Raw genomic sequence first — 9,875 nt, 5'->3', positions numbered from 1 at the left:
AGATTAACAGGCACAGGAAGGGGGTAAGAGTCAAAGGGGGAAAAGGATGCAAGCTTTGAAAATATACAGAGCTGTCAAGTGGTGATCGAGGAGTCTTGTGTGGCCTTCAGGAACAGAATAATCTCATGTGGAAAGGGATGCTTTGGACTACAGTCAGTTTCCCTTCCCAGGGCAGCGGAAGAAGCCTGCTCAGAGAGTGACTGGATGGCCATTTTGGAGGAAGCTCAGTGGTTTAGACTTGAATTTTGGATTTAGACCGTGTGACCTTCAGGTCCACATTAAAGCTGAAACTTTATTACTCTGAATTGGAATGAAGACTGACTTGAACCCAAATGCATGCTCAGAAATTCTGCAGGTAGATTCATTACTGAATTACTCCATTTCTAATCTCACATTCGTAATGCAAATGGGCTTACTAAAGCTGGTTATCAGGGAAATCTAATTTAATTTCACTGTCTGATGAAGATGATGTCTAGATGGGTTCTATATTCTCGACTGGCTTTATTGAACATACTTTAATGTTAAGTGTCTTTGAATATTACATTTTCAGGTACTTGCATGGGCTGCTCTGAGCCAAGAGTTTCCGATCTGAATGTTAACTTTGGAGTCCACTTTTAGGTCACCAAGGGAGCTATGATACCACAGTAAAGCCACTTCAGCTTTCTCAGATGCAGTTTCCTCACTTGAAAAAAATTAGGAAAGTAAGACTTGACTGCCTTACAGGCTTACTTCAAAGTCACATATAACTGAAAACTCCTAAACATAAACAAGGGAGAGATTATTGTTCAATTTTTGTGTCTAAGGAAGCCATGCTCCATAATCTTGACATCAGTGCAAAAACATCGCTGCACTTTGGTGACAAATCAATGCTTCTGTGGACAGAGACTTTCGTACAACAGAATTCTTGTCTTGAAGGAGTAATAAAAATTTATCTAGGTGCTAAAAGTCTGTTTAAAAATATTCTCCATGCAAAGACAAACTTTAAGAATAATATTTGCATAGCTATTAATTTAATTAGTACATGCCTATGTCAAAGCCAATGTATCTAACTAGAACCCAAGTATTTTCCTGCATCTCAATGTTTTTTCGATTTGAAAGTAGTCACTGTTTTCTAACTGACCAGTTTACAATAACCACGGGAGGCACCTTGGCTCATCCTTCTAAAGAGTTTGTTGGTCTGGTCTTTCCTGCTGCCAGCATCTCCTTCCATAAAGTAGGTGGTCCCTCATTCCAGCTCATAGAGAAAACTTGAAGAGCCCTGGAAAGTTGTTTGCTTCTTTGAAGCGTTTTCCAGCAGCATAGAGCTCAGGAATCAGACCCTCGATGCAGATGGTGCTGTATTTCCCACGAGGTCCAGCTCGAGGTCCATCAAAAAGCTCTCTGTCAAGGTAATTTGCTTCCCATTGATTTTGCCATAACCATGCCCATAGATCAGCTCATTTACTGACTCTGCGTTTAGGTCTCCCCATGCAAGACAGCATCTGAGCCCTCCAGCCTCAGCATAACTGAAGCCTTGCAGAGCTTAACAACAGTTCCTTGAAGACACAGCAAAGGGAAAGAAGCTAGGCTGGACGCAGTGGCTCACGTCTGTAATCCCAGCACTTTGGGAAGTTGAAGTGGGTGGATCACCTGAGGTCAGGAGTTCGAGACCAACCTGGCCAACGTGGTGAAACCCCATCTCTACTAAAAATACAAAAATTAGCTGGGCATGGTGGTGGGTGCCTGTAATCCCAGCTACTCAGGAAGCTGAGGCAGAACAATTGCTTGAACCTAGGAGGCAGAGGTTGAAGTGAGCCAAGATTGTACCTTTGCACTCCAGCCTCATGACAGAGTAAGACTCCATTTCCAAAAGAAAAAGGGTAAAGAAGCTGCAGCACCTCTTAGGCCTTCAGGCTCACACTCCTGACACTGCTGATCCTGATGACAAAGGCCAGCCTGGCTTCTGCAGGCACCCACAAGGTTTTCCTTGCCATCCCAGCCATCCAGACCCCAGCTCTGTGCCTCTTTCTGTGTTCTTTGTGGTAGTCACGGTGTTCTCATAGATAAGCTTCCTCCTTACCTTTTGAAGCACTTTTTGGGCAAACTTCTTTCTCCGGCAGTTGATGTTCAGGTCTGTGAAATTCCTTCACTTTCTCTTAAGGGTTTCTATCACAGCAGAGATCTTCTTTTTTTCCTCTTTGAGACTCTGCATGGCTCCAGCCTGAAAAGAGCCTCTTCCATCTCAATTTTAGAGGAAGAGCAAAATAGAGGTGAAGAGGAACACCTGTCCTGCTGGGCTCCCCTCGGGTGTGTTCCATGACAGAGAATCATGGGTTAAACCAAGTCCTGGGTTGTGCTTGCAGAATGAGGGCTGGAGAGAAGGGGAAGTCCTGGTGGGTGCTCAGGGTCCGAACAGGGAGGTTGTGTGCTGGGAGGTGAAGCTCGGCTTTTGCTCTCTAGGCACCTTTCCTATCTGTGTCCCAGAATGGTCACTTCACTGCAGCATGGTGCTCACATTGGGGAAGAAGCATCATGTGTGTCAAACTTGAGCCGTGGCTCGTTGATGGATCTTGAGGTCATTTGAGGGGGCTGAGATCAGCATTTTCTAGATAAAGTCATCCCATTGAATAGGATACATAAGTGTAAACTTGTAGTAAAGGGAAATATTTGTTCATAAGCTTTTAAATATTTATATGCACACCTGATTTGATCGCACTTTGCTTTTATTGCACTTTGCAAATGTTGTACTTTTTTACAAAGTGAAGTTTTGTGACAACCCTGCATTGGGCAGGTTTATCAGTGCCATTTTTTCAACACCGTGTGCTCGCTTCCCATCTCTATCGCAGCATTTTTAGCAATAAAGTGTTTTTTAATCAAGGTATGTACATTGCTTTTTAAGACATAATGCTATTGCACACTCAATAGACTACAGTATAGTGTAAACATAACTTATATATATTGGGAAACCAAATCTTTGTGTGAATTGCTTTATTGCAATATTTGCTTTATTATTATGGTGGTCTGGAACCAAACCTACAATACCTCTGAGGCATGCCAGTATGTATATATAGAAATGTGTGTGTGTGTGTGTGTGTATGTATGATTTATATATTTATTTACTGATTTATATATTTACTGACAAATATGGAATAGAAAATGTATTTTGTGCGTGATAAACAGCAACCTGCTTGAGGACTCTGCCCTAGCTAGTGGACAGCTGCTCTTGTCCCATGTGAGGTGATTAGCACCTGGAGGTGCCCAGTATGCTGGAGGCTTTCTAATTTGCATATATCCTATTGGCCTGAAATAGCCTCCAAGCCTTGCTTCCAAAGCTCCCAGCAAGTCTCTGTCTTATCACGTAAATACACATTGCAATTCTGTTTACTTGTCACCTCTTCCACTAGGTGGTGAGTTCCCAGGACAGGGTTCTAATGGATCCACCTTCCTTCTGCTCCAGCCAAGCTCGCTGAATGCAGTTGTTTGCCATTACATGGCCATTTCGCAGACATTACATCATTTGCTTTTACACTATCACCTTACGGTTATAGGTGAGGAGAGTGAGGCTTTGTATGGGGGAATGATTTACCCAAGGTCAAATAGCGAATAAATGACAGAGGAAACTTTAGATTTCCTGATTTAAGTTCCGTACACTTTTGATTGCCTCGTAGTTACCTCTGTGGTAGAAATTATCACTCTATAACAGAGTTTCTTGACCTTGGCAACAGTGACACTTGGGACCAGATAAATCTTTGTTGTAGGCGGCTTCCTGGGCTGTGCAAGATGTTGAGTGGCATTCCTGACTTCCAGCACCTGGTGACCTCTACCCTCTGCCCCCAAGTTGTGACCACCCAAAGTGTCTCCAGACACCGCCAATGTCCCTGAGCGTGAAAGTCACTGCTCTAGAATAACAATTTTGTAAACTAGTTATATCTATAAAAGTATACTTATTAAAAGGTATGCATTTTGAATGTTTGAATAGAATACAGGAAAAAGTATTTCTTTTTACCCTATTCTGCTCCAAAAGGCTATTACTCACACCTGTTGCTTGCTTGTATTCACAGAGATGTTCCGCATATACAGCCCGCCACTCACTACACTTCTCTCTCTCTCTCTCTTTTTTTTGAGATGGAGTTTCACTCTTGTTGCCCAGCCTGGAGTGCAATGGTGTGATCTAGACTAAATGCAACCTCCGCCTCCCAGGTTCCCATTCTCCTGCCTCACCCTCCCAAGTAGCTGGGATTACAGGCATGCACCACCAAGTTCAGCTAATTTTGTATTTTTGGTAGAGACAGGTTTTCTCCATGCTGATCAGGCTGGTCTTGAACTCCTGACCTCAGGTGATCTGCCCTCCTGAGGTGCTGGGATGGCACCACTTTGGCCTCCCAAAGTGCTGGGATTCCAGGCGTTAGCCACCGCGCTTGGCTACGCTGCTCTCTTATAAAACCTACACTCTTCTGCATTTTCTTCTTTTTTTAACAAATGAATTGTCTAAGAGTTTTTTTTTCCTTCCTGTCATCATATATATAAAGGAACAAAATCATGGCAAAAAAGTATTCATTAGCAACTGTGTTATTAAGAGCTTTACCTATCAAAAATGGAATTAAGTATACTTAAATGACTTTTCAACATCTTTGGAATTAATCATAAGATTTCTCACTTTTCATCAATTAGTATGGCGAGTCATGTTGTTTGATTCTTCAATTGTGAAAGCATCACTGAATTCCTGGAATAAACTCTGCTTTGTCCTTTTGTGGGGTTCTTTTATTTTGTTTTGGATCCTGTTTTCTGATATTTATGGTGCTTCTAACATATTTACATGGCTATTGTATTCATAGGTGAGGTTAGTATCTTTCTTGTGTTTTCCTTGTACTGTTTTGGTTTTATTATAATTCCACCTTTATAAGAGTGATCTGGAAGATTTCTTCCTTTTCTCTGTTTTCTGAAACAGTCAAAGCAGTGTCATAAAAATGTAACCTTACAGAGTTTAAAGAATCAGTCTTTGAAACTGTCTGGACCTGGTCCTTTTATGGGTTCGCTCTTTTACTTTATGTGCTTAATTCTATATTTTTACTTGTATCATCAGCTTAAATATTATCTTTTGAGCCCCACAACAATAATATGGAAACACCAGAATGTACTTTTCCCACTTTGCACCCTAAACAGCTCCTTTCAGTAGGCTTTTCTCTCTCTCTCTTACCCTATCACCTTTACTGGTTATATTACTTTTATGTTGACATGATTGATCATATTTGCCTCCTATTATAGAGACATAATTCCCACACTTATTTTGGTCTTAAAACTGCAATGGTGCACATTCAATTTTTACGTCCATTCTTTTGTTGCACTTTCTCCCTCTACCCACCAAAATTATATTCCTTGATCTTTGAATGTACAGAAAGTAGCTGTCCCTTGCTCTGATATCTCAATGTTTTCAGTTGAGAAAAAACATTTTTTGAAGATCTCGTAGGAATGGTTTTTTGAATGATTTTTTGGAGAAGGCTGAGGCTGGCTAGGATTTTTATTTTCCTTTACGAGTGTCTTGGTATGTTTTCCTACACGCTCAAAGGATTTGTTTGTGATTATTAAACTCCAGTAATTTTACTAGTCTAGTCTATATCTTGGTGTTGATTGTTACAGATGGTCCTTTTTCCTTGGAATATGGTGAGGCTTTTCGTCTTTAGATTTGAGTTTTATTTTATCTCAGAAAAATTTTCTTGAATCAGGTCTGTGTACTATTTCTCTCCTGTTCTTTAGGAACACAGTTATGCTCCTGCCTGGTCCTTGTTTTGTTTTTATTGTCTATTATTTCCTCCCTAATCACCTTAAATTCTTGGCTTCGTTCAGTTTCACTTCATGTTGCTTTCTGGGCCATATCCACTGTGTGCCCCATACCGATCCCCAGAAGTGTTTGTTTTCGTGCTGCTTCCAAATTGGCATTCATTTTGGTGATGGAAGCATTTTCCCCCGCAACTACCTCTCCGGGTTCTATGAGCCACAGTTTCATTCCCCTTTTTGTGCTCCTCCATGGATTTCCTGAGCAACCTGCGCTCTGACTTAGCTCTTTGTTCGTCAGGTTCTCTGAATTCATAGTGATGGGTCAGGTAACGATTCTCAGGCCCTCGGCGACACATCTATGACATTTCATCTTCCATTTGCTTGCCTTGTTCTTTCCTTTTCTCTTCTTCTTCTGCTCTGTCTACACCCTGCTCAGTTCCCTTTGTGAAAAACGAATCATCTTTTTATGAGGTGAGTCCTATTAAAGGGTGACCCACTCCTCCTGATCATCTGAGATTTTCCTGGTGTTAGCAGAGGAAATCCTGTAACTTGGGAAGCCTCTCATTTCTGGGCAAGCAGGAAGGTTTGTCACCTGGTACTTTACAAGCTGCTCTTGGCCAGAGATTCTTTAGGAGGATCCAGGTGCGAGGCTGTTTGATTACGTGTGACTTGGGTACAAGGGAGATGAAGACGGGGTGACTTAGGGACCCACACACAGGCTTCCGAGCCCCGTTTCTCATCTGTTTGTTTCTTCTCTTCCTTCTCATAACTTGATGAACTTTATCTCTTTTTTGGTAGGAAAACAAGTTTTTATAGAATCAGTCTTCCTTCCTAAATTAACAGCATCCATATGTTTTAAATTTTTTTTGTACTTAAAATATGCCAGTTCTTACAACTCCAAAAGACATTTTTCTTAAGGTTTTGATATTTACTATGGTTTTAATTTTTTTTTTAAAATTTAAGCTATAAAAACCCCTAATTCTCCCACAGTGAATTGGCTGCCTCTGATTGAACACAGGGAAAGATCCATCTAAAGGGATATGAAACAATTGGACATCCTGGTTACTATTTTGGAATTCTATCCCTCTAAATTTCCTTCCTGTTCTAGTATTTTAAAACCAAAGCGGGGATGAATTTACTCTTCTGCTTTTCCTTTTTTCTGGTTTTTGTTTTTGTTTTTGTTTTTTTTGAGACAGAATCTTGCTCTGTTGCCCAGGCTGGAGTGCAATGGCATGATCTCGGCTCGCTGCAACCTCTCCTCTGCCTCCCGGGTTCAAGTGATTCTCCTGCCGCAGCCTCCTGAGTAGCTGGGATTACAGGCACCTGCCACCACGCCTGGCTATTTTTTTTTTTTTTTAAATTTTTGGTAGAGATAGGGTTTCACCATTTTGGCCAGGCTGGTCTCAAACTCCTGATTAGTATCTTTCTTGTGTTTTCTTTGTACTGTTCTGGTTTTATTATAATTCCACCTTTATAGGAGTGGTCTGGAAGATTTCTTCCTTTTCTCTGCTTTCTGAAACAGAGTCGTCTGCATGCCTCAGCCTCCCAGAGTGCTGGGGTTACAAGCATGAACCACTGTGCCTGGTCTCTTCTGTTTTTCTTATGCAAGGAGGAGTCAGGGAAGCAAAAGGCGGCTGGATGAGAGTACAACTGGAAGCAGCACTTTTGTGCCTGGAGTTGAGGTGGTGGAGATGATGGATGACGGCCATAGGATGGTAGCAAAGTTAGGGCAGAGTCAGTGGCCTTTAGGTGGTGGCGATGATGATGATAAATCTGATGTTGAGGGTGCTGAGGGTGAGAAGATTCGAATCATAACATGCACCCCAGCTTTGTGCTTTATCCTCAGTGAAAACTCTGCTTAAATGTGCAACGTGTTTCTGAGCCTGTCAACAACTGCCTAATTAAGAGTCTCCACTGGCAGCCTGAGAAAGCTCAACAACTCAAGAAAAGCCATTGTTATGGCTTGAATATGGTTTGGTCCTACCAAAACTCATGTTGAGGCTCCATCCCCGATGTGGTGATACTGGGAGATGGTGCCTTTAAGAAGAAATTAGATCGTTAAGGGGAATCAATGCTTTTCTCAAGGGAGTGAGTTCTCCCTCTTGCAGAGCTGGATTAGTTACCATGACAGTTGGTTGTTATAAACCGAAGCTGCCTTTTGCATTTCTGTCATGTGATGTTGTCGCCATGTCATGACACAGGACGAGGCCCTTACCAGATGCAGCAGCCTGATCTTGAACTTTCCAGCCTTTAGAGCCATGAGCCCAATAAACCTCTTTTCTTTGTAAATTACGCAGTCTCCGGTGTTCTGTTATAGCAACAGCAAATGGACTGAGACAGCCACCACTAATGAAACTCCAGTGACTGCCCAGGAAAGGATGAAGGGGAAAGCAGCCCTCTGCAAAGATTCCAAGCCATAAGCAGACCTCCCATTCATCACAGGACGTCAAGGGCTCTGTGGTATTTTGGGATGTCCTAATGTTGTTTCAATATAAAAAGGGATTACCCTGCAGTGGGAATCCTACTTTACACTGCTCGTGAACAGGTGGCCATAAACTATCCTATATAAATTGGTATGCAAGGAATTAAATACGATCACCTGTTGAGTTTGGGCCCATAGCTAATGAAACCATAAAATATGTCATTGATTAGAGGAATGTTTTCAAAAGGTTAATTAGTTTGTTTTTCTTTCGTAATCAACTATGGAGACCATAAAGTTCAGGAGAAAACACCAGTCATCAACATGATTTCCTGAGACTCTTGCTCAGGGATACTCCACCTCAAATATCCCAAAATACATACCCAGGTGTTCTCTCTGCCATCTCGAGGGTGGGCCTCCATGATAGATGATGAACTAGAGGCCTAATATTCATGCATCCTAATATGTGTGAGGTTTTGTGAGGAATGATGATGGAGGCCATGCAATGCATGGCTTCTTGCCCTCAGGGAACTCTTTAGAATGTTCAGGGTCAATAGCTCCACAGTGTGAAAAATAAACAACACCTATTCCAGGTGGTCGGCGGGAGGCTGAGAATAATTCAGCCAGTGGTGGTCTAGGAATTCATTATAACAAAACCCAAGGCCACTCCTGTACCACTGATCAAATAAACATTAATTTCATGGCAGAAATATGTCAAAGCTTTTTAAAGTAACAGTGGTTTCTGTACAACAACCTCTGAAACTTGTTGTTGTTAGTTCTATGGTGAGTTTATTTTCCAGGTGATGACACTTTAGCATAGAAAGGTTCATTACTTCACTGGCGTCACCCAGTTCTTAAATGGTACAACTGGCCCTCAAATCTGGTCAGGCATGTCCCAAGGCGTGTACCCACTGTGTGCAAGATGCAATGTTCCAAGCCATGCTTGAAGAGGGAACAGCATTTAAATAAACCGTATCTGCAGAAAGTGGTCCTGGAGGAACTGGTCTGGGAGGGTAGCTGATCTCCTAAGGACCTATATTAGTCTGTTTTCATGCTGCTAATAAAGACATACTTGAAACTGGGTAATTTATAAAGAAAAGAGATTTAATGGACTCACAGTTTCACATGGCTGGTGTGGCCTCACAACCGTGGCAGAAGGCAAAGGAGGAGCAAAGGAACATCTTACATGGTGGCAGGCAAGGAGCGTGTGCAGGGGAACTCCCATTTATAAACCCATCAGATCTCCTGAGACTTATTCACTACCACGAGAACAGTATGGGGGAAACCAGCCCCGTGATTCACTTATCTCCACCTGGGCCCACCCTTGACACTTGGGGATTATTACAATTCAAGGTGAGATTTGGGTGGGGACACACACAGCCAAACCATATCAGGATGTGCCCCAGTCCTGTGTGCTATGAGGTCCTCAGGTGTGGATGGGCAGAAGGTTAGTTATGCTGGGAATGCAGATTAGGGACAACTAATGATATGATGTGGACTCTCGCAAGTCAGATCCTTCTCCCCAGAGACAGCAGAAGCCATTGAAGTTTTTCTGTTGCCTTTCTTGGTCCCAGAGGGGAAGGAACATAGGAGGGCCCAGACAGTGGCAAAACAAGCAGTGTCTCTGAGGAGAGAAGGTCAGGAAGATCAAGGCATGAGCTGGTCAAACTATGGGCTCGGACTTCAAATCCTATGTGGAACA

This window comes from Theropithecus gelada, chromosome 10 (genome assembly GCF_003255815.1).
Source record: "Theropithecus gelada isolate Dixy chromosome 10, Tgel_1.0, whole genome shotgun sequence".
In the NCBI taxonomy this organism is placed as follows: Eukaryota; Metazoa; Chordata; class Mammalia; order Primates; family Cercopithecidae; genus Theropithecus; species Theropithecus gelada.
Note: the sequence above shows the minus strand (reverse complement) of the source record.